Source organism: Notolepis coatsorum (genome assembly GCF_963971535.1).
Source record: "Notolepis coatsorum genome assembly, chromosome: 3".
NCBI lineage: Eukaryota > Metazoa > Chordata > Actinopteri > Aulopiformes > Paralepididae > Notolepis > Notolepis coatsorum.
This window is the reverse complement of record NC_140167.1, coordinates 137,460,443-137,486,651: the sequence shown is the minus strand read 5'-3', so window position 1 is coordinate 137,486,651 and position 26,209 is coordinate 137,460,443. Positions and strand designations below refer to the sequence as shown.

Genomic DNA, 26,209 nt, shown 5'->3' with positions numbered 1-26,209 from the left:
GCAGCAGTTCAAAGAGGCAGTTGTTCGGGTGACTGGAGTCTTTAATGATTCTCTTAGCCTTGCCCTTGCAACGCTTGTAGTAAATGTTCTGGAGGGTGGGGAGCCCCCCTCCAATTGTGCGTTCGGCTGAACGTGTCACTCTTTGTAGTCTGCTTTGGTCTTGTGCAGTGCTATTCCCAAACCAGGAGGTGATGTTGCCGGTCAAGATGCTCTCTATTGTACATGAGTAGAAGTTCTTAAGGATCTTCTGGCTGACTTGGAACTTCCTTAGGCGCCTGAGGAAGTAGAGGCGTTGTCGTGCATTCTTCACAACACTGTTAATGTGTGTGGTCCATGTCAAGTCCTCGGATATGTAGGCTCCGAGGTACTTAAAGCTGTTGACTCTCTCAACCGGTGCCCCGTCGATGCTGAGGGGGCTGTAGTCCTTGACCCCCGACCTCCTGAAGTCCACAATCATCTCCTTTGTTTTGCTGACGTTCAGGGAGAGGCTGTTTTCCTGGCACCATCCCGCCAGGACCTTGACCTCTTCCAGGTAGGCCCTCTCGTCGTTGGCAGAGATCAGGCCCACCACCACTGTGTCGTCAGCAAATTTGACGATTGTATTGCTACTCCGCTGAGCCACACAGTCGTGTGTGTACAGGGAGTAGAGGAGGGGACTCAGAACACAGCCCTGGGGGGCCCCTATGTTGAGGGTGATGGATGAGGAGGTGCAGTTGCCTGCTCTCACCACCTGGGGTCTGCCAGTCAGGAAGTCCAAGACCCACTGGCAGAGGTCATAGCCCAAGCCCAGGTCCCTGAGCTTGGCTATGAGTATGGAGGGGACTATGGTATTGAATGCCGAGCTGTAGTCGATGAATAGCATTCTCACATAGTTCCCCTGCCTCTTGTCCAGGTGTGATGCTGCTGCGTGCAGCACATGGGATATGGCGTCCTCCGTGGACCTGTTGGGGCGGTATGCAAATTGCAGGGGTCCATGTTGATGGGGAGGGAGGAGCAGATGTAGCCCTTTACTAGCTTCTCGAAGCACTTCATGGCTATGGAGGTGAGAGCTACAGGGCGGTAGTCGTTGAGGCAAGCAGGCTTGGATTTTTTGGGTACAGGGATAATAGTGGACTTCTTCAGGCAGGTGGGGATGACAGCCTGTTCTAAGGACAGGTTAAATATGTCAGTGAATACTGGGGCCAGTTGGTCGGCACAGACTTTTAGGACGCGGCCGGGGATGCTGTCTGGACCTGCTGCCTTCCTGATATTCACTTTTTTAAAGGTCCGCCTCACCTCATGCTCTGTTACCCTGAACACTGCGCCTCCATCAGCAGCCGACCCCCCCCCCCCCATTGCCGAGGCTTGTGAGCTGGTGTTGTTATTACCAGCATCAAACCTCGCATAGAAGGTATTGAGGTCATTTGCTAAGGAGATGTCACTGTTCAGTTTGAGGGAGGCGCCTTTGTAGTCTGTCATCGTTTTGAGCCCCTGCCACATAGCTCTAGAGTCAGCTTGTTCAAACTGGAGTTCAATTTTATCCCTGTAGCGTCGTTTGGCCTCTGACACAGTCCTCCTTACGTTGTATCGCGCCACCTTGTGGTCATTCATGTTGCCTGCCTCTAGGCCGTCGTTGTATGCTTTGGTGCGCTCTCTCAGAGCTTCACGGACGGATTTGTCTACCCAGGGTTTTTGATTTGGGTAAACTTTCATTTTGGTAGTGGGGATTGTTTCTTTCACCCTAGTACAAACACAGTCCAGCACTGTCTCCGTGTAGGCATTAATGTTATCTGTGTCGCGGAACACATTCCAGTCTGTGTTGTGAAACACTGACCGGATCGTATCCTCTGACGTCACATCCCATTTCTGCACCTCTCGCGAGACTACGGGAGTACTTTTAATTCTCTGTCTGTACTTTGGTGAAAGAAAAATTTATGCGTGATCTGACTTACCGAAGCCACTATCAGAATGAGCCTTGTAGCCACCTTTAAATTGCGTGTAACAGTGATCTAGGATGTTACCGCCTCTGGTGTTGCAAGTCACATGCTGATAGAAGTCGGGCAATACCTTTCTCAGATTGGCGCTATTGAAATCTCCCAGAACTAAAATGGCGGCGTTAACATTCGCCTCTTGGATTCTATTTACCTCGTCGTGTAGTCTGGAGAGCGCAACCTTGTTGCTGGCTTGCGGTGGAATATACACTCCGACCAGGACGATCGCCGTTAACTCCCTCGGGAGGAAGAAAGGACGACACTTGATGGTTATATATTCCAGTTCTGGGGAGCAGTGGTTGGATAATTCCTTCACGTTAGTTGGGTCACTCCAATTTTTGTTCAACATGAAGGCAATACCTCCTCCACGTTGTTTACCGGATTCTGCTGTTCTATCCTTGCGGTGAATGAAGAAATGATCGGCCGGTTGGATGGCGTGGTCTGGGACTTCTGGCGCCAGCCACGTCTCGATGAAGCAGAGAACGTTACAGTCCCTAACGTCTCTCTGGAATTGAATCCTTGCTCGGATGTCGTCTAGTTTATTGTCTATTGATTGTACATTGGCTAGCAATATACTGGGTAGTGGTGTCCTGTGCCGCCTGGTTCTCAGCCTGTTACGGACTCCAGCTCTCTTTCCTCGCCGTCTGGGTCCTTTGTCCCTGGGGGCGAGATCCGGTCCTGATGTCCTCAAGATCTCAACGGGCCATTGTTGCGGTTCAGAGAGCTGATCCAGAGAGTAATCCAGTCGGTAAGTTTCCCGTAATCCAATGTCTATAAGTGACTGACGGTCATACACATTAAATGCACCTACTGTTGGTACAGACAAAACTCTTAAAACTATAAATATTAACAAAAGTATGCACAGTCTCGACGGAGCGCACAGACAGGCAGCCGGTCATAGCGGCGCCATCTTTTCTAATCACTGGTAGAAGTCTCAAAAGACACCAATTCTCAGCCGCCTGACCACCAATCTTCATACCACTTATACTTACTTCACAAGGAGCAGAACCAGCATCAGAACCCACATATTTGAACTGTGCGATTCGTCGGTTCAGCTGTGTGTATGTGAACCATTTCTTCACCTTTACAAAATACCTCAAGTAAAGGGTAAGGTCATAGGCTACTACGCCTTCAAACAAGTCATGGCCTATGCATGGTGGGAGCCCTGGCTGGCATACATGGAAATACTTAAGAGAGTTGAAAACAGAGTCAAACTTGAGTCCCTTTACATGTGTTGCCTCAGAGTCCTGTAGTTGTCGCAGTGCTTCCTTGTAGGTCTCAACTGTTCTTACCGGAAACCGGTCTGTCGGGTTGTCCATTTTATTTGTAGGGACTAAGCAATACCTGCAGCAGTGACTTGCAGTACTGAAATTCTCAGTAAAGCCACCGATCGAGTGAGAGCCTAAATTGTCCCCCAGAATACATACGACTGTTGCCCGCACCACCTGGCCAGATGAAGTGACCAGTCCATGCCTCTCAAGTTCTCTAATATCTGACAGCATCCGTGCAAACAACTTTTCATGTGCAAAGTACTTAAAGTACCTCTCAGGACACAGAAACAAAAGCTGCAAGTTGTCAACACTAGAACGATAGATGGCCTCGAAGTTGGCAAGTGTAAAGTAAACTCCTACAATTTTGTGCTTCTTCTTTGATGATCCAAGAGGGTTCACTACCTCAAATGCATCCTGGTACAAGATAAGCTTTAAGCTTATACCTGGCTCCATGAATAAGTCGTTGGACTTGAAAACAGATCCATCGCAAATATCAGTGAACACATTAGTAGAAGCAGCATTATTTTGTGGCTTCACACACTGTTGCCACACAACTGGGTCTTTTAACATGGATCATAAAGTATCCTGAAGTGGGATATATTGTGCATAGCACTCCCTTCTATTCTCGTCTGTGCCAAGATAAATAGCCTGTGGGTGCACATATGAAAAGTTCTTTTGGAAGAACATCTTTCTTCTGTGCCCAGTGGAAAGGTGAGAGCTGCACAGCGAATGCAAATCTGCTTCTCCCAAAATACTCAAAACACTGTCAATATCAGTCTCAGACAAGTTTGTTTTAGCTTCCATTAACTTTTTGAATTCCTTCTTAGTGTACCGATGACACGCATCATTCAAACTGTCAATTTCTTCAACAATAATCTGTATTGTTGATGATGGAATGAGGCATTTAGCCTGCAGACGCATGTAAAAAAGGCATCGATTTTTTTGATACAGGGCTCTCATTTCAGTGTCATCTGGCATGTCGTCAGATGAACTTGCTACATGACTTTCATCTAAATCCCTTTGCACCTCAGCGGAATCCTGAGTAGACTGCGATTGTGTAGGGCCAGGGGTTACAAACAACTCTGTTTGCTTAATATGCAACCGTGCGATATGGCTAGTGAATGATGATTTTACTTTATAGGTTTTGTCACAATTTGCAAATGGACATTTTACTGTCTCTTTTTTCAATATATGCAATTTCAGATGTGCAATGACATCCCTGAGATTAGTATATTGCTCCTGACAACTTGCGGCCTCGCATTTGAATGAACATCCTATATAATTTCTTTGTGAAGCAGAGATGGTCCTGTGGTCACGGTACATATGTTTTTTCAAAGTAGTATACTTCAGAAACTGATGTTTGCAGTCAGCCACACCACAAGGGAATTGCTTGTTTGCTTCATGTCTATGAAGTAACTGATGGTCAACATAACGTTTAAGCGATTTGAATGACAGGCCACAGGACTTACATTTACATGTATGACCAGGCATTTTTCAGAAGTTAAGTATTCCCTCAAATCTCATGTTACATCTAACAATTCCAGGAAGTTCTGTGTGTGTGCATGTGTATATAACCTGTCCTAAATCTGCAGATAGGCTAAATGTTGCAACTGATGAAGCGGAACTGCAATCCAAACTGTTGAGACAAAATAAGTGGAAGTGAAGCACAAATAAACTTCAAAAAAGGTTATTTCTAGTGCCGTCAGGCAATTAAAAAAATTAATCTAATTAATCGCATTTTAACCGCATAACCATTTTAGGCCTGATATTTTATATTCTATAATCATATTTCAAATTGCATGCGTCCGGATGGCAGAATTCAGTACTGTATCTACAAAACCTTCTGTTGTATTTTTGTTCAATAAACAATGTGGACTAGGCCAACAGTGACTTTCATGAAGAATGGGGAAAAAAAGTATTGAAATTTACCCAGTTTTAGCGTTTTTATCAAACATTTTGTCTGCCCAACACAATCACCGCACGTGCATATTTTAATCAATGGTTCATATGTAATCGAAATGATCGTCACAACAGGTGCAGGGCACCAGGGGGCGCTGAGAGTCACACACAGCTAGTGGCATGGCACTGATATATGCTTGCTACTACTAGCCGAATGAAAATGTATCTGTTTCACCTAACACTATTGCTCCGTGATTATAGCCACCCATCTCTAAAGCCACAACCACGTTACCATATTTGTAATAATGTAAATCATTGTGTCGTTGTACACATATTGTGTTTATAACGTTAGTAGCTAACATAGCTTAGCTTGGTAGCTATTGTGCTAACAAAATATCCCGACATCCGGCTCGCTGGCCGGCATGAACGGCCGACCCAAAATGGTTCTCTCCTCTCTGTACACCCCGTCCCCACGGGTACCCTGCCGGGGGGCCATGGACGCGACAACGGCGACAATGGTGGCAGCCTGTAGGGCATAGATATCTATAATAGAATATAGATGTCTATGCTGTAGGGTGCTCTAGCCCGTAAAGGCTAGTGGTTCACGATAGCTATGAGCTAACAACGGCCGCCGCTGTTGTCGCGTCCACAAGCTCCTCCGCAGGACACCCGCGAGGACGGGGGCACACAAAGAGGAGAGAACCATAGGCTAACGTCAGTGTAGTGGTCCTGACTGTAGGCAGCAGGGACGGCGGAGCTATATACTATATAGGCTAACTGTGATGCACCTAGTGGGCCACCATTGAACTAGTACTATGACCCGGACGGGCAAGGCATTTCCTGAAGTGACGTCACGGCCGTGCTAGCTTTTAGATTCGGCTCATTAATATGCACCTGGCTGTAGTGACGTCGGCGTTTGATAAGCTTTTTTGATTCGCACGTGCATGTTATTCGTGCGTGGACCTTTTTAACTCTTTCAGAGTGGCATTTCCGGTGTCAAATGGAAAAAAATAAATAATGAAATTATATACCAATGATGTAAACTACCCATAATTGATCAGTAGGGTTTAACCTGGAGGTTGGGCTTTAATCATCTTTAGGATAGAGGGGGGTATCATGCACCCCCCGGAAATATACTTCTAACCAGTGTTTCTAGATTTGAAAGTTGTCAGAGTGTCCCATGTATCATTTATATGCAAATTAAGGACATGATTATCAAAAAACCGCAAACAAATCTGTTTAATATATCTCAGCCAATATTGCAGATAACTGAACCAATTTGGACAAGTCAATCAGGGCAAGCTTATTTGACGCATATCTCGCCTAGAAAGGCTTTCGAAATAGTGAAATGCCATTTGATGGTAGAAATTCGTTTGTTTTCACTCATAAGATGGCGGCGGTCATAAGATGGCGGCGGTCTCGTAACAATAACCTGCAAACCATCCACGTGGTACATACATGTACATAGTCGCCGCTATACTATAGGTGGCAGTGAGATCCTGCTGTAACAACCTCTGTGGAAATATTATCACATTTAAAAAAAGATAAAATCTCCTAAGTTTTAACCTTAACCTAAACAAACGTATTGCTGAAAATATACACTCTATGACTGCTGTCATATACTGCAGAGAACTCTTTCATGGCAAATAAGTAATCTGGTCTTTCCAAAGACATGCAGGACACGTGTGCACGAATACACCTTAAATGATTTTCGAATATAATGCAAAGTTTTGTTCATATTGATTCTACCAAGTGTATACTTTTTATTTCTGAATTTCCCATTCTTAATTCTTACATGTGTGCATGAACACATTCATTGCTTTAGCTGCTTTGCACGAACAAACATGTACGCTAGCATATTGTTACGGTAAAATACGTGGAAATGTACATTTTAAGACAAGACGACAGTCGCAGATTTCTATTATATAATGACTATTTGAAAACAATGACTTAATATAAATGTCTTACTGGGTCGGGTCTTGCTGCTGTTCCTGTCTTTCAGGGCGGAAAAAGTTTTTTTTTTTGTGTAATGACGATTTATATAAGAACCTCCCATGCGCAGAACAGCTTGCATAGGTATCTGTGTCTTTTGCCGGTAGCTAAATGACAATGTAATTATAATGTGATTGGGCAGGGGGGGGGGGGGGGACAACTGGGTTAGGAAATGTTTCAACTCATTCAGAACGCAGCGGCCCGCCTGATCTCAAACCTACCGAAGTCGGCCCATGTCACCCCACTTCTTAGGGACCTGCACTGGCTCCCCATTGCTGCACGAATCCGCTTCAAGGCCCTCGACCTAGCATACCGTGCGGCAAAGGGAACCGCTCCCGCCTACCTCCGGTCAATGGTTTCTAACTACACACCCTCAAGACCCCTACGCTCTGCATCTTCTGGCCGCCTCAGACCTACTCCTATCCAAGCTCCGGGAGGGTCATCAAAGAGAAGTCGCCTATTCTCAGTCCTTGCCCCACAATGGTGGAATGAACTATACCCACCCCAGTTAGGACAGCCGAAACACGTCCAATCTTTCGCCGTCGACTAAAGACGCACTTCTTCAACCATTATCTGAATTAAAAAAAAAAAATCTAACCCTAACTAACCGTACTGTCATGCACTTGTCCTAATAAACTAACCAGCACTCAACACTTTGATGAACATTGTTGCTCAGCTTGTGCCCTTCCTGATGGCTTGTCGTACAGAACATGTAAGTCGCTTTGGATAAAAGCGTCAGCTAAATGACTAAATGTAAATGTAAATGTAAATTTGTAGGGGCCATGTTTCGAATTGCAGTATCCCGTATAGGTGTTCTTTGAGGGTGTTTTTGAAAGTGGGTAGTGATTCACATTCCTTTACAGCTTTGGGTAGGGCGTTCCACATTGATGTGGCATAATTGCGAAACGTGTTTAGTTCATTGTTTGAGCCGAATCTGGGTTTAACATGATTTGTTGAGCTTCCTCTAGTGGTTGTGGTATTCACTGACCTTTGGGAAGTATTTTGACATGTACATGGGTACCTTAGTCGTATAGTGTATCTTGTAGACCAGGCCCATTGCAAGTTGCTGTACTCTGTCGTCTACTCTAAGCCATCCTAGGTTGTCAAAGTGGGCAGGGGTGAGGTGGGTTCTGGGGTTAAGGTCAAGTAGTAGTCTGACCAGTTTGTTTTGTGATGTTTGTAATTTAGATTTAAGCGCCTATGAGGTGCTTTGGTACCATGAGGTGCACGCATAGTCGTAGTATATTGAATGAGGGCTCCTGCCAGAGTCTTCAGGGTATTCTTGTTTCTTGAGAGGAGATCCGGTACAAGAATCTAGTTCGTTGGTTGACTTTTTTTATTACATTGGATGCCATTTTGTCACAGGAAAGATTTGCCTCTAGGATGGAACCCAGGTAGGTAATTTCGTCTTTCCTTGTGACAATATTGTCACCCATGCACTGCAACTGAGAAGCAGTCGGTCTTGCTGAGTTTGTTATTTGAACCGAAGAGAATGGACTCTGTTTTGCCCATGTGTAATGATAGTTTGTTATCAGCGAGCCATATGCAGATTTTGCCTATATAGTTCCGAGCTGAGGGTTTTTTCAACCTGCAACTTGTTCTTGTCAGAGACCAGCATGGCTGAGTCGTCCGCAAACAGGAACAAGTTGCAGTCACAGGCTGACGACATGTCATTTGCATAAATTAGGAAGAGTAGCGGTCCTAGTATGCTTCCTTGTGGAACACCACAGCTCACTGTGAGGGGGGGGGATAGAGTATACCGTTTACCTCTACCATCTGTTCTCTCCCCTCCAGGTAGGATTGCATCCAGCTCACTGATAAGCTATCAAAATCAATTGCTTTTAGCTTGTCAATCAGAATGGAGTGATTGACAGTATCGAAGGCCTTTTGTAGGTCCAGCATGACCATGCCGCAGTATTTGCCCGCGTCCACCTCTTGTTTGATGTGGTCGTTCAAATAGAGGAGGCATGTGTCAGGGAGCAGCTAGATATATAGCTTAGCACAAGGGCTGGAAGCAGTAGGGAGCAGCTAGCTATATAGCTTAGCACAAGGGCTGGAAGCAGTATAGGGACCAGCTAGCCTGCTTAGCACAAGGGCTGGAAGCAGTAGGGAGCAGCTAGCTATAGCTTAGCACAAGGGCTGGAAGCAGTATAGGGACCAGCTAGCATATAGCTTAGCATAAGGGCTGGAAGCAGTAGGGAGCAGCTAGCTATAGCTTAGCACAAGGGCTGGAAGCAGTATAGGGACCAGCTAGCCTATAGCTTAGCACAAGGGCTGGAAGCAGTAGGGAGCAGCTAGCTATAGCTTAGCACAAGGGCTGGAAGCAGTATAGGGACCAGCTAGCTATAGCTTAGCACAAGGGCTGGAAGCAGTATAGGGACCAGCTAGCCTGCTTAGCACAAGGGCTGGAAGCAGTAGGGAGCAGCTAGCTATAGCTTAGCACAAGGGCTGGAAGCAGTATAGGGACCAGCTAGCATATAGCTTAGCACAAGGGCTGGAAGCAGTAGGGAGCAGCTAGCTATAGCTTAGCACAAGGGCTGGAAGCAGTATAGGGACCAGCTAGCTATAGCTTAGCACAAGGGCTGGAAGCAGTAAAGGGACCAGCTAGCCTATAGCTTAGCACAAGGGCTGGAAGCAGTAGGGAGCAGCTAGCTATAGCTTAGCACAAGGGCTGTAAGCAGTATAGGGACCAGCTAGCCTATAGCTTAGCACAAGGGCTGGAAGCAGTAGGGAGCAGCTAGCTATATAGCTTAGCACAAGGGCTGGAAGCAGTAGGGAGCAGCTAGCTATAGCTTAGCACAAGGGCTGGAAGCAAGCAACTATAGCCTATAGTTTAGCACAAGGACTGGAAGTAGGGAGCAGCTAGCGCTCTGTAAAAAAATTAACTCTGACGCACAGAGATGAAATTGATGAAATTGAATTGGGTGATGGTGTTGGAGGTCTGACCCCCCACCCTGACCGCCTGGGGTCTTTCACTCAGAAAGTCCAGTACCCAGGCGCTCAGGGCGGAGCTCAGACCCAGCTCGATCAGCTTGTCCACCAGTCTGGTGATGGGGACTATGGTGTTGAACGCTGAGCTGTATGAACAGTCTCACATAGCCCCCCTTCTGACGGTCAAGGTGAGAGAGGGTGCTGTGCAGTACCTGGGAGACCGCGTCGTCAGTGGACCTGTTTGTCCTGTATGCAAATTACATAGGGTCCATATCACTGGGGAGGGAGGCACAAATGTGGTCCTTGACCAGCCTCTCGAAACATTTCATGACCACAGAGGTGAGTGCCACCGGTCTGTAGTAATAACTGTGAATTGAACTTGCATTGCTGCACTATAGTCCATCCGTTGCAAGTCAACGCCCCCCCCCCCCCCCCCCCTCCATCCATTAACTCAACTGGACTGTCACTGTAATATTCATGTACAGTTGTACAGTGTCCCCCACCCACCCCTCCTACCCAACCCCCCCACCCACCCAACCACCTCCAATGTACAGTCAGATTGGTTATTTTTGGTTGAGGTTGAAAAAGCTATGTTGATTCAATATTTAATTACAGATACCATTTCAACATTTGAAAAACTGTCGTTGAATCAATTTAGTAGATTCCCCCTCCCCTCCTCCCCCTCCCCTCCCCTTCGAGAGGGTATAGTCCTAAGCAACTCGCGAGACCTAGAAGATCTCACGGGACTTGAGGTATTCAAACACTTTGGCGCGATGGATGGTGTCTTCACTGACTGCTTGACAAATAGTCTGAGCCAAACTCCTTGGTAAGTCATTGACAATATTATGTATTATGCCATTCACATACCATAATCTTGCTGTCATCGTTTGACTACATGCTACTTTGTGAATTATTACCGTGGTGGCAACTAGTAGGCTAGAACGAAGCTTGTTAGCATTATTAGCTAACATGCTAGATGGTACTTAACTGGTAAGTGAGTTCTTATGGGAATAGTATGATTCCGTTCAGATACCATCACCGGGCTGTTATCGTTTGACTAAATGTTATCTCTGTGCCGTGGCAAATAGTTTGGAGCTTGTTTGAGCAAATAGTGATGCATATTATTATAGCTACTAACGTTAGCTAGCTAGCATGCTAGCTAACGTTATTCTGCCATTTTGTTTCGTGATTAAAATGTACGTTTTTAATAGTTACATAAGCATTGTTGTAACTAGTGTTAACAAATACTTTATTATAGTTCAATTGTGTTAAACTTGGGACACAGCCATGGCTCTATTTTATTTCATTTTGTATGTGAGGCATTTTAGCTTGCAGTTGTTGTGTTGCATCGTGGGTCTTCAGCACAAAGTAATCCCTTGCTGAGGGTAAGATGGTTTTCTGTCTGCTCAGACTCAGAATACTTAATTAACATGATCTGTGCTTCATAAAAAAACAGATATTATTTATCTGGTTTTGGTTATTTTGCACAGTAAATACTTATTCAGGCCTACCTGCAATTCAGAATTTAATCCAGCAGGGCGGCAGTGATGTTCATTCTGCCTTTTGTTATATATAAAAAATGGGGCTTTGAAAGACTGACATATTTGAACTTCTAGCTCCTGCTACTCTAAACATATATATATATATAATATACACAGTCTTGATAAATTGCATACAAGGTTTTTTGAATATTTTGATCGTCTTCTTTTTAGAATTCGCTGGCAATCATCGCCGCTATCAAGGTGAGTTAACTAACACATTCTCAAATCATGTTTTGTTTCTACCACCAGACATGCGCTAGGTATATGGAGCTAGGTACACTTGCTACTGTAGGTTATATGGTGCTCATTGATAACTACTTTGATGGTGCTTATTTTTTCCTTATTTTGTTAATTATGTTGCTCTTTCTCTAGGAATGCCAATGTATAACTCCAGCCCCTATTACCACACTGCCATTGATTCAGGTCAGTAAGTATTATCTTTCAATTCAATATTGTCTGTCTCTCTCACCCCACTTCAAACTTCACACCTTTATCTGTGTTTTCATCTCTGTCTTTCTGTCTCTCTCACCTCGACCCCCTCCACTTCACACAACACCTACATTGCCAAAGCCTTTGTCATTTGATGACACAGCAGTGCTATGTCTGTCTCTCCCTCTATCTCCGTCTCCCTCTCTCACTGGCATAACATTTTTATTGTCGTATTCAATATTTCAGAGATTCTTCGCCAGAGGAACTTGAAGCCATTCCTGAATTACCACCAGAGACCAGCAGTTGCACGCAGGCAGAGACTGCCTGTAGCGTGAGTTGAATTTTATACACAAGTTCACTGGTGTTTATTCTTATATAAAACGTCTCTAAAGACGTATGTTTACCTTTGCATTGATTGGCGGATTTTTGACTGAAGACATTGGATCTTTCCTGCTCTCCCATCCAAGTCCCAGGTTGTAATGACGTAATCATGACACTTAGTTGATTTTGAGTAGACAATTACTCGTTGCATCTGGGCTCATAGTCATAGCCATATAGGAATGACCACTACACGCGCCAATAGCGGCCGAGGGAGGGAGAGTTAAGCGATTTCTTTGTCATTCAGACAGATTCTCCTATCTGCACCTATCTGACACGTATAGCCACTGATGGTGGAGAAGTGCTGTCCAATTAGCCATTTTGGGGAAATTCAGGCATAAAATAATATTCTGTTGTGTGTCACTGTCAAACAATCCAATATTTCAGAGATTCTTCGCCAGTTGCGGGAAGTATGTCACCACCTGAAGACGCAGACCACCACCTGAAGCCCATGTAGAATTGTGAGTTGAATTTTATACATGATAGATCAGTGGTTCTCAAACTTTTTACACCAAGTACCACCTGAGAATGTAGCTGGCTCTCCATGTACCACCATATGACCGGTGTTAAAATACAGTCTATTCAGCTATGCACAGTTCACGCAGGAGGCAAATGTATTCCTAATACCATTATTTATTGTTAACTTTTGTCAGACACAGCCACAATGTACAAAGGGATAGCACTAGAACTAGCAAACGCGTCCACACAACTCATACAATGCAAGGGCATTGAGAACATAATAACTAACATTCTCACATAGCAAGTGAGAAAATTAAGAACAACTGTATTTCAGCAAATGTACTTAATCTCTATCTCTCTCTCTCTCTCTCTCTCTCTCTCTCACACAGCAAGCAATTGTCCATCATTCTCTCTCTCTCTCTCTCTCTCACACACACACACACACACACACACGCACACACACACACACACAATTATTTTGTTACAAAAACTTAATTTCCTGCATTCTGGTGCAGGACTTTTTGAAATTTTACCCTTTAAATGCCAGTTTGTGTGATGGCATCACAAATTATTGTTAAAATAAACACACAAAGTAAAATATGTTCAATAGGATAGGAGCCCCGCATTTAGTGATCTAGGAGGCAAGTATTTTGTAATAAGATCAGATAGATAGAGCAATCACAAAATAAAGAAATGAGGCTCATCGTGCTCGCAAGCCACTGTCTAAAGTCTAATTGTGTTCTCAGAGGGATGACACTGGTGATCTACACCTCTACCAGAGGCCAGCAGCCAGAGGGGGACCCTGCTGACCACAAGGCCATCTGAATCATCCTATGCTGAATTGACATGGATGGCATCTCCCTTAAGCTGATGTGAGTATAACTTCCATGTACAAACACAAACACACCCACTCTATCTATATCTCTCTTCTAGGACATGTCATCATCATCAAACCTTTATTTTTTTTTTCACTTTTTTGTTTATTATACTTTTTTGAGGACATAGACATTATAAGTATATGTCTGTATATATACATTGTTGTATTGTCATTGTCCACATAGAACAGATAACAACATTAAACAGAAGAAAATAAAATAAAAAAATAAAAAACAAGAAAAAATAAAACAGAGTTCAAAAGTAAATATTAATACAAACAAACACTGACTTGGTCGCTCGACAGTCGTCTCAAACGTATATACATAGTATATCAAATATATAGCACATGTTTAGGTACCCAAATATGCTTCTCCAATGTATATCCGGTATATCAAATAACTCACGTTGAATTAACGTTCACACAGATGAATACCAACAAGCAGCATACAAATTGTTATTCTGGAATAGTATGGAACTGTACATCATCCACAAGTACAAGGAATGAACCCCACGTTTTCTTGAACATAGATGAAGAACCTCTCAGAGTGCATCTTATCTTTTCAAGTTTGATAAAGTATAGTATGTCTCTAATCCAGTGAAGGTGAGTGGGGGGAGCAGCGGACTTCCATTTAAACAGAATCAGCCGTAGGTGGGGAGTATCCAAAAAGCGCTGTCAATACATTTGGTTCAAGATTTGTCTCAATACTTCCCGAGATGGTTTCAAAAATATTTGTCCAATACCTGTGCAAGGAGGGGCATGTCCAAAACATGTGAGTATATGTGGCTGGGGCCGAATGACATCTATCACATATAGGATCGATATCTTCATACATTTTGGCTAATCTGACTTTCGTCAGGTGTACTCGATGAACAATTTTGCATTGTATCAGCCCGTGTCTTGCACAAATAGAAGAAGAATGAACAAGACGTAGAATGTCAACCCAAATGTCATCCGAGATCTCCTCCTCTAAATCCTCCTCCCATTTACTTTTAATATTGTGTATTGTGGTTGGACATAAGGAGAGAATGAGATTGTACATAGTCGATATCATGCCCTTGATGGAAGACATCGGGGTTAAAAAGGAGTCGATGGGTGTTACCTCTGGAAGGTTGGGAAATATAGGGTTAATGCTACAGACATAGCTACGAATCTGTAGATACCGAAAGAAATGTCGGCTATGGATTGAATATTTCTCTGATAATTGCTGAAAGGAGGCAAAAACATTATCTATATATAGGTCACCTAGTGTTTTAATACCGAGTGAGGCCCATAAGGAGAATGCTCCATCCATCAATGAGGGGTGAAATAAAGGGTTAGCTGCTATCGGGGCCAAGTGGGATAGAGTTTTAAACCCAAAGTGGCGTCTGAATTGATTCCAAATTCTGAATGTAGTTTTAACGATTATATTTTTGAAGTAGGGGGCCAATGGAGAACTAATGGGGGCATGTATAAGACCGGTTAGTGAAGCAGGTTTGACAGATGAGGCTTCGATGTCAACCCACATAGGGCACACCAGAGGTTTGTCTGACTGTAGCCATTGCTGTATGATTCTGAGATTGGCTGCCCAATAGTAGGCTCTGAAGTTAGGTAGAGCCATGCCACCCAGAGATCTACTCCTTTGTAATAGAGCTTTACTAATTCTGGGAACTTTGTTATTCCAAATAAATTTGGACACTAGGCTGTCAATTTTTTGAAAGAATGAGTGGGGAAGAAAGATAGGCAGGCACTGGACAAGATAAGAAAACCTTGGGAGAGAGTTCATCTTAACGCAATTGATACGTGCAGCAAGAGAGAGAGGTAATAATGACCAACGTTCAAAATCTTCCTGAAATCGAGTCAGTAGAGAGCCAAAATTAAATTTGAATAGGTCCCCAAATGTATCCCTAATTTGGATACCGAGATATTTGAAGCCATGGGGGGAAATTTTCAATGGGAAGTTATGCAGTGGATAACTTCGAGCTTCTGCATTCAATGGAAGAAGTTCACTTTTGTCTAAATTTAGTTTATACCCTGAAATACGGCCAAATCGGGTGAATATGTCAAGTGCAGCTGGAATAGATGTGGAGATGTCAGACACGTATAGAAGCAGGTCATCTGCATATAGGGAGGTCCTCTGTTCAACACCCCCTCTGATTATACCTTTTATACGAAGGTCTGATCGAAGTGCGATGGCCAACGGTTCAATGGCAACATCGAACAGGAGTGGGCTCAAATTGCAACCCTGTCTCGTGGAGCGGTGTAGATGGAACTGTGCTGAACGTGTGTTGTTAGTCCTTACTGAGGCAGTGGGAGAGGTGTAAAGTAATTTCACCCAAGCTACAAAGTTATCCCCCAGTCCAAACTTTTTCAATGTGTCGAAAAGATATCCCCACTCCACACGGTCAAAAGCTTTGGCCGCATCTAGTGAGATGACAGCCTCCGGGCTAGTTGTGGAGGAAGGGCTATATATGACATTAAAGAGACGTCTAATGTTGGAAAATGAATATCTATTCTGGATAAAACCTGTTTGGTCTGGAGATATGATAGTGGGAAGGACAGGTTCTAAGCGCATAGCTAAGAGCTTTGATAGAAGCTTTAAATCTACCGTCAACTGACTGACAGGACGATAACTTCCACAGGATAGGGGGTCTTTATCTTTTTTTAGCAACAGAGAAATCGAGGCTTGAGTAAGGGATGGGGGTAACTTAAGTGACCTAAATGAATCTGCATACATGTCAATTAAAATGGGTGCCAGTTTATCAAAGAATTTCCTGTAGAACTCTATAGGGTAACCATCTAGCCCCGGACACTTCCCTGTTTGCATAGAGTAGGCGGCCTCTCTGAGCTCATCTATCGTGACTGGTCCCTCCAGCCCTGTGGCAGCCTCCGGGTTTATCTGTGGTATATCCAATGAATTAAAAAAATTATCATAGGCAGAAGGGTCAGAGGTTTGTTCAGATGTATATAAGGAGGAATAAAAGTTTTTAAATTCTTCATTAATTAGCTTGGGATCCGTAGTTAAACCATTGGTTGTCTGGATTTGAGGGATCTGATGTGAGGCAGAGGCCTGTCGTAACTTATGGGCCAATAATTTATTAGACTTGTCTCCATGCTCATAGTACGTCTGTCTGGATTTAATCATTAGATCCTCCACGTAAGCAGAGGAGAGGACATCAAATTTAGCTTGGAGGGAGAGACGTTCTTTATAGACATCCGGGGATGGTTGAGTAGCATGTATGTTATCTAATTGACTAATCTGCTTAGTCAAGTCACTCATCTGTCTTTTTCTATCCTTCCTTTCATAGGCGCTATATGAGATTATCTCACCCCTCAGATATGCCTTCAATGTCTCCCATAGTAAAGATGCTGAAATCTCAGGGGTCTTATTGGTCGATATAAAAAAATCGATTTGGTTGTGTATGAAATTAACGAAATTCTCATTTGACAATAAACGGCAATTTAGGCGCCAGGGAGGTGGCGAGTTGTTATATTCCTGGAAGCACAACTCCAGAAGCACTGGAGCATGATCCGACAATACGATCGCTTCATAAGAGCAGGAGTGTAGTGATGGGATGAGTCGATTATCAATCAGAAAAAAGTCAATACGAGAATAAGTTTGATGAACATGTGAAAAGAAAGAATATTGTCTTCCTTGTGGGTTTAAAAATCGCCAGGGGTCAGAGACCTTGAATTCATTCATAAAGGCATGAATGATTTTGGCAGATCTTGAAGGTACACTATTCCTGGGTGATGAGCGATCTAATCTAGGATTAATCCAGACATTGTGGTCTCCACCCTGAATCAGATAATGTGTTGACATATCAGGTATCCTGGCAAACAGTGTTTGAAAAAAGTTCTCATTGTCCCAATTGGGGCCGTATACATTAGCCAGAATTACTGGTACATCATACAGCCGTCCTATAACTATCACAAATCTCCCGCCAGGATCCGAGATAATATCGGAGTAAACAAAGTTGACAGATTTATGGATTAGAATGGCTACCCCTCTGGATTTCCCTTGAAATGACGAATGATAAACCTGACCCACCCATCTCCTCTTTAATTTGATATGATCCGTTCCCTTTAAGTGGGTCTCTTGAAGGAAAGCAATGTTAGCGCCAAGATGTTGAAGATGATGTATCACCTTACTACATTTGATCGGTTGATTTAGGCCTCTGCAATTCCAGCTGCAAAACCTAAGTACACCTCCCGACCGCTGTGCTGATCTAGGTTGGGTCATAATACCGGCAAGATAATGAATAGATGTGCTGGGTACACCGCAAATGAGAAACACTGAAAACAATAAAATAAAACTGCAATAGGGCGACCAAGCCAAGTACACAAAAATAAAAAAGAACTGATACAGACAACATTACTCCCCCTTCCCTCCTCCCCCCTCCCTCCTCCCCCCTCCCCCATCCCCCCTCACGCCGAAGCATCTCCCGCTGAGATACGCGTGTGGTGTGGTGCCCGGAGCTCCTGCCCTCTCCCGAGTTTCGTGGTCTCTGTCCAGCAGAGAGATTTTTACAACTTTTTGAACTAAACCTATAAACTGAAGCTATGGCATCAGATATGGCCACAAGTAAATGTCTCACATTTAGCAGATGGACTTTATATGAACTAATAACTGCAATAAAGTGCATATACGTATTGCACGTGTGCCTGCGTTAATGCTGCACTTACACACCTGAAATGGGCTTTGAGTGAAAATAATAAGTGTGTGCGTGCACCTGCTGCCCATGCATAATGAGAAAAAAAAAAGAAGCTTTAGATGAAATAGTAAATGTAGTATTCATACCAACGCAGTGAATGGGCTTTAAGCGAGATCATATTAAATGCATGCGTATATGTGCTGCACCTATCTGTGCAGTAAGTAGGCTTTTTAGGAGAAATAATAATAAATGCATACGTACTGTGTGTTCGCACATACACACACACACACACACCAGGGGCGGAGCTAGGGGGTGGCTACCTGGGCTCAAGCCCCGGATGTATTCTGAAAAGCCCCGAATCTATTTAAAAAAAAATAAAAAAAAATAAAAAAAAAATAAAAAAAAATGATTTTTTTATTTTTTATTTTTTTTATACAATTCATCATTGTTACATGAAAATATGTTTGCACCAGATTTAGCAGAAGCTAATTTCCATCTGTGGTCTATCCAGCTGCTAACTGTATTTGAGTGAGTTAAGTCTTGGTGTTATGGTAGACTCAGACCTAAGCTTTAAATCACAATCAACAAGTTGACAAAAACTTAATTCTTCCACCTTAGAAACATAGCTAAAGTACGGCCATTTATAAATCAAAAGGACGCTGAAAACCAGATCCATGCCTTTATCTCAAGCCAACTCGACTACTGTAATGCACTCCTTACCGGCCTCCCGAAAAAATACGATGATAACTATTTTATTGCAATGCACTATTGCATTATTTTATTCTATTTGACTAACTATTTTATTGCACTGCACTATTTTACTTTGTATCAGTGAATCATAGACGTCTGGCCATAAGAGCATTCGGAGCATCTCTGCTCTCCCACTATTGAACTTGGGGGAGCAAAGGTATGATCTTGCTCCACCACTTTTTGATTATATGAAAAATATGATATATCCCCCCCCAATATATAAATCTAACCATAACTACGTTATGGTTAACTGAGTTTTATAGTGAAAAGAGCAGCTTTATTGGTCAAGATTGAAGGCTCTATATTGCAGGAAATTGCACGTACAGGTTCATTAAATTCAAAAAAAATCTGTCGTGGAGGGGATTGTGCCGGACCCCCTCCGAACCACCCCTTGCCTACCCAAAAAAAAAAAAAAAATTACAAAAAAAAAAAAATATATAAATAAAAATTAAAAAAAAAAAAAAAAAAAAAAAAAAGGGGGGCCCATCTGGGCTAAGCCCCGGATCTCCTACAATCCTAAATCCGCCCCTGACACACACATGCCTGTCCAGGAATGTATGTGTACTCACACACATTCATATAGCCATGTGCATGCAAACAAGCCTATAGTACCACACTAATTGTCAAAAATTCATGTTCTTGGAGAGCTAACGAAAAAAAAAAAAAAAGCGAACAAGCTGCAATAATAATAATAATAATAATAATAATATACAGTAGTGAAGATGGTCGTGATAATAATAATGACAATAATAATAACACTAAGCAAAACACGTTACATTAAAGTATGTTGCGTGACTCACTTGAAAGAGTTTGCATACTTTGATTAAGTGTCTCGAAAAAAAGCGAATAACAAGCTGCAATAATAATAATAAAAGAAGAAAAAAAAGGACAGTAGTGAAGATGATCATGATAATGGAAATAATAATAATGACAATAATAACACTAAACAAAACCTGCTATATTAAAGTATGGCAAGAGGCTTGACGAGCGAAACTAAACCAATACAGCTGCACTGTGTTAATCAACAAGCTACTGTACAGCATAACCAAATTGACTGCACTAATTCAACACAGTAGATCATTAATTAAATATATTAATATAAATATTCAGTAGGCTCCTATGCAGTTCTTTAGTGATCGATTATCCTCCAATAATAGTAGGCATAGCATTGGTGAAATAATAATGAAGTAAATAGAAAAGACAGTTCAAATGTTCAGAGATACATAACCAATTGACTGCTCTAATTCAACACCGTAGATCATTAATTAGATATAAATATGGCTATGGGCAAATGTCTATGGGTGGAAAAAAAAATTAAGTAAAGAGATAGAAGTTCAAATGTTCATAGAACAGTCACTTATCTTGATCCGTTGGTTGTCATCTTAGTGTTCAACAGTTGCTGGGCCGCTTTTATTAGTTTTCTGATGAAGATTGTTCTGCTTGAGAAACACATCAGCGTCCTCTTTTGAATGACACATCACCTGCTTCCCTTTGAAGTCGATCTGTAATGATGTGGGCCAACGCATTCTATAGACAATGCCATTGTCTTGTAGGGCTATTTTGGCCTCGAGAAACATCTCCTTTCTCATCTTTTGAATGGCCGGTGGGATGTCCTGAAAGATTTGGATTTTGGCACCTTCAAATGTGAGGGACCGCTTTTCCCTAGCCAGTTGTTGAATTTTATTCTTCTCTTGGAGACGGAGAAAGCGAACCCAAACATTACGAGGCGGGCGGCCTGCAGGTGGACGTGTGTTCGGGGCCCGGTGCGCTGTTTGTAGCTCGATGCGCCTCGGGAGCGCGTCAGGGCCGAACAGGTTCGAGAAGAACGTCTCGAAAAATGCGGTTGGGTCGGGACCTTCTCTCCCCTCGGGAAGGCCGTGGATTTTAAGGTTAAACCTTCTGCTGCGATTTTCCAGGTCGATATTCCTCTCCGTCAGGTATGATATTTATTTTTCTAATTTGAGGAGTCGGCTGTCAGCTTGTTGGGTGTGGTCCTCCACGTCGCTGACGCGCTGTTCCATAGTATCGACTCTTGTTGTCAAACCTGTCAGCTTTCCATCCATGGCTGTCAATGCAGATTGGATTTGATCCACTTGTTTGGCGATTTTGTTAGAGACATCAGTCCCGTCTTTAATAGCCTTCATTAGGTCACCTAGATTTAATTCCGCTGAGTCTGTCATGACTGTTGGCGGCGTGTGACGTATGCGTCGTCTTGGCTGTATGTCTACAAGCGTGTCGGGAGGGCCTTGGCTCCGTAGTCCTTTACTCATTTAATAAATGACATTTAAATTAAATCCGACCATAAACGAAATGTCTAAGCAGACAGGGTGGTTTCAGTGTAAAAGTGGCATTCGTCAATTCTTTAGGCAAGCATTAAGTTGCTATAATAAGATTGGCATCGGGAGCACAGGGAGCGTGCGACTACTCTAGCACTGCATCTCGCCACTCCTTTATTTAATTCTTGGGAGAACAGTAGGGTTGTAAAAAAAAGTGTAAACATCTTCAAATCATTATTAACACATCCACGCTGTAAAGGGTTATTGCCCGCCATGCTTTGACCGCCAGATCTCACGAGTAGGGTCGAGCTGCAGACTCAGAGCCTCGGTCCAGATTGGAACTTCCGCTCGGAGCCTCGGTCCAGATTGGAACTTCCGCCCTGCCACAGGACTATTACTCCTGTGACAGGGCAATGCGCTGATTGGCGGAAAGTACGGAAGTATCTCGAAGTACGTCTGACGTATCTCGAATTACGTCTGACGTTTCTCTATGTTAGCGAACATTAAACGTTGTATTCATAAAATAATATAAATTCAGCAGCATGGGGAGGGCCGGGGGCAGGGGAGGTACAGGTAGTAGAAGACATAGAGGTACAGGTCACATAATTATAGTACAGTGGAGAAGTAAAAATAGAATAAAAAGGCAGTGGAAACAATATACAATATTATTAACTCTAATAATAACACGCCTCGCGGGCTCATTATAATACGAGAGCCGTGGGTCTGCATTGTATAGAGCGGATCCCCCGGCCGTATTCAAGCGCTGGAGCGCTTTGCGATGGATCAAACTGTATTAATATAGTAGTAATAATAGTAGTTGGCTAGTTGCGCGCTTCTGGCCACCTCCCGCAGTGCGCGCATACACACATACTGTCTGTAGCCTATACAGTACGTGCAAAATTAGTTGTCAAGAGCCAATCGCACAGGTTGCCTCATCTCATCTGGCTCTGCAAATAGATCTAGAGTCTGAATATCATATATAGCCTGCTGATGATATCTCTCTCTCTCTCTCTCTCTTTCTCGTCTCAAATCCATTCTGAGAACGGAATGCAGTGCCCGCGACGAGGGTCTTGATTGATTGATTGATTGATTGATTGATTGATTGATTGAAAATTGTATTAACAGATCATGCTGGACCTACAAAACAGTACAGTACTGTTTCTCATTCCTGTACTGTTGTTTATACTCTGCTCCTGTGTTGTAACCCAACCCCCTCCAATGTACAGTAAATGACCAAGTATGGTTTTGTCAATATTCCAATGTACAGTTTTGCTTGTACAGTTGTACAGTGTCCCCCACCCACCCACCCCTCCTACCCGACCCCCCCGCCCCAAGGCGAAAGTCTTTCTCTGGTCTGCATCCCCTTAACAATTGTGTGTATTGAGCTGTACTGTACTGTACCCATTCTGCAATCTGTTAATAAAATGTTCAATCAAGAATGGAGTGATTGACAGTGTCAAAGGCCTTTTGTAGGTCCAGCATGATCTGTTAATACAATTTTCAATCAATCAATCAATCAATCAATCAAGACCCGCGTCGCAGGCACTGCATTCCGTTCTCAGAATGGATTTGAGAGAGATCATCAGCAGGCTATATATGATATTCAGACTCTAGATCTATTTGCAGAGCCAGATGAGATGAGGCAACCTGTGCGATTGGCTCTTGACAACTAATTTTGCACGTACTGTATAGGCTACAGACAGTATGTGTGTATGCGCGCACTGCGGGAGGTGGCCAGAAGCGCGCAACTAGCCAACTACTATTATTACTACTATATTAATACAGTTTTATCCATGGCAAAGCGCTCCAGCGCTTGAATACGGCCGGGGGATCCGCTCTATACAATGCAGACCCACGGCTCTCGTATTATAATGAGCCTGCGAGGCGTGTTATTATTAGAGTTAATAATATTGTATATTGTTTCCACTGCCTTTTTATTCTATTTTTACTTCTCCACTGTACTATAATTATGTGACCTGTACCTCTATGTCTTCTACTACCTGTACCTCCCCTCCCCCCGGCCCTCCCCATGTTGCTGAATTTATATTATTTTATGAATACAACGTTTAATGTTCGCTAACGTAGAGAAACGTCAGACGTAATTCGAGATACGTCAGACGTACTTCGAGATACTTCCGTACTTTCCGCCAATCAGCGCATTGCCCTGTCACAGGAGTAATAGTCCTGTGGCAGGGCGGAAGTTCCAATCTGGACCGAGGCTCCGAGTCTGCAGCTGGACCCTATTGGATCTCGCTGTACAGCGTTATTGAGATCAATATTGAATTTTTTCATATATACACCCATGGCCGCCTAGTTATAGTTGAAAGTGGGGGTGCAAGATTCTTTTTTATTCTTTTTTCTTTATTTAATTTTTTTTACATTTAATGAACACCTGTATGTGCAATTTCCTGCAATATAGAGCCTTCAATCTTGACCAAAATAAAGCTGCTCTTTTCACTATAAAACTCAGTTTATATTGCAGTATGATAGCTATAATAATAATAACTTCACTGCGAGGGCTCTTTTAGCTAACGCTAGCTAGGCACGTATGATAGCCAATTACTATTATAATAATAATAATAATAACTTTCCCATCCTCCCAAAGCCCCTCCGGCCCCGTTCACATCCGCAGCGGCAGTACCAACAACAACAACAATTAATTGACGCTATCAATAGCCCCAGTGAGCGCGGCGGCTGGCTGAATGAATGAATGAAAACTTTATTTAACAGATTGCAGAATGGGTACAATACAGTACGGCTCAATACACACAATTGTTAAGGTGATGCAGACCAGAGAAAGACGTTTGTCTTGTTTACATCAGGGTCCATACTAGCCCCTTTCGTGACTGTGCTGCACCGAGTGAATCCACAGTCACTTGCTCCTCAATGGGAAACCAACCTAGATTTACCCTGAAGGGCTGGTTCTGGCCGAACCGTTCGTTATACAAGTATCACAGAGACATTACAAATGTGCTCACAGTTGCACGAGGGTTTCGGACAGAGATACGGGATGGTGCGCAGGCGCTGTGATCACCCAACGGCGGAAATAATGCCGCTTTGAGCAGTTTATAAAAAAATATTAAAAATATTTATTAGCAACGCCGAGCTTTCAAACCATCCCGTATCTCTGTCCGAACATATACAGAAATAAATACAGTAAAAACATACATGACATCATGACATTTATGGCATAGGGACATACATGACATACAGGTATATACTGTAGTACTGTTACATTTGTGACATATACGATATGCAAATAATATACAGTACTGTTACCCAGAGATCCTAACAGAAAATATTATATATATATGATGGGGATGAGACTGTACATTAGGAGGAGGGGGGGGGGTGGACATTTACGGTGGCCAGTTTCGAATTGCAGTCTCCCGTAGGTGCTCTTTAAGAGCGGTTTTGAATGTGGGCAGGGGTAAAGTGGGTTTTAGGAGTGAGGTTAAGCAGTAGTCTGACCAGTTTGTTTTGTGATGTTTGTAATCTTGTTTTTAGTGCCTTTGAGGTGCTTTGGTACCATGAGGTGCAGGCATAGTCGTAGTACCCTTGAATGAGTACTGAGAGTACCCATGATTTTTGCCATTTTGTTATCGTGAAATTGGTATTAAATTTAATTCTGATTGGCATTAAAAAGTCTTAAAGCCTTAAATCTGACTGGGCTAAACCCTGGTTATTTTCAGCCCAATTTATTCATTTCACTGCAAACCATCTGATCAATATATCACCCATACTACATAAAGCATTTACTGACGATCACGTAATTATAAACGCCGCCCCCCCCCCCTTTCCTCCGTGCATGATGACGCATAACGTATACGATCATATACAGTTGAATTTTTTAATATAGCGTGTCTAGGGAATAAATGGCAATCGATGCATTTAGGTCTATAACTCACGTTCTAGGAATTACTACAGGAAATGATAAAACATACTTATATTCTAGAAGGTATTTTTGTATTTTTGTATGAATGAAAAAGTATAACGTTCCTACATCCTGAACAATAGATAATCGATGTTGAATGCAGGCATTAAAGTGTTCCGTCTCAAGACGGATTTCCGTCAATTTGATTGGGGAGATCCGTCAATTTGATTCGCAGTCTAACGGAATTGACTACCTGGTATAATATGATTTGTAGATGCATACAGATTGAAACAAAATTGAGCCAATCAGAGGCGCCAAATATCATGAAAAGGGAATTTTTTCTACCGAGGCGGCGCCAAGCAGTCATCACTCAGGGACTCGAGTGGTTGCAGCTGGAGGCTATTGGGCGAGTGACATTTGCGAGGTCTGTCCGCCACATGGCAGGGTAACAAAATAGTTGTGTCCCCTGCTGTGGTTGTGAGTATAGTATACGTTTATTAGCTTAACTCCGTAGCAACATCACACAGGTGTATCTGTAGACAGTCTCCTCCCCACCGTATATATCTTTTTTCCTACCACCCACCCCCTCCTAATGTACAGTCCCGGACTTTCCAGTGAATCATAGTGTCCTTTTTTTTCATTTTCCCAGATGCACCATGCACCAAGGATCCAGCTGATTACTGCCAATCTGGAGGATTGTTCCTTATCTGCTCTTCACTTGTGCCACTGATTCATTGACCTTTTGTGGTGTGGTATGTTTTGATTTTTACTTAGTAATACACTGTATAGTTGGGATTCTGAATTAAACAGTATAATGTTCACATATATTATGGAGCCCCCAGGGGTCGGGAGAATATTGTGGAAAACAATATAAAACTGAAATGGTAAAGCTAAAAAACTGTAGACCTGACCACAACCCCCTCGGTTCAAC

General features: G+C 43.0%; 2 long non-coding RNA genes across 2 annotated transcripts; both read left to right on the top strand.

The window, feature by feature from the left end:
* Positions 1–10,804: 10,804 nt before the first annotated feature.
* Positions 10,805–12,025, top strand: LOC311224644. Its single transcript, XR_014619461.1, has 3 exons — positions 10,805–10,889; positions 11,776–11,805; positions 11,977–12,025. It is a non-coding gene; the product is annotated as an uncharacterized lncRNA (long non-coding RNA).
* Positions 12,026–12,279: 254 nt separating this feature from the next.
* LOC311224552 lies at positions 12,280–25,999 on the top strand. Its single transcript, XR_014619455.1, has 4 exons — positions 12,280–12,364; positions 12,799–12,872; positions 13,617–13,742; positions 25,928–25,999. It is a non-coding gene; the product is annotated as an uncharacterized lncRNA (long non-coding RNA).
* Positions 26,000–26,209: the final 210 nt, after the last annotated feature.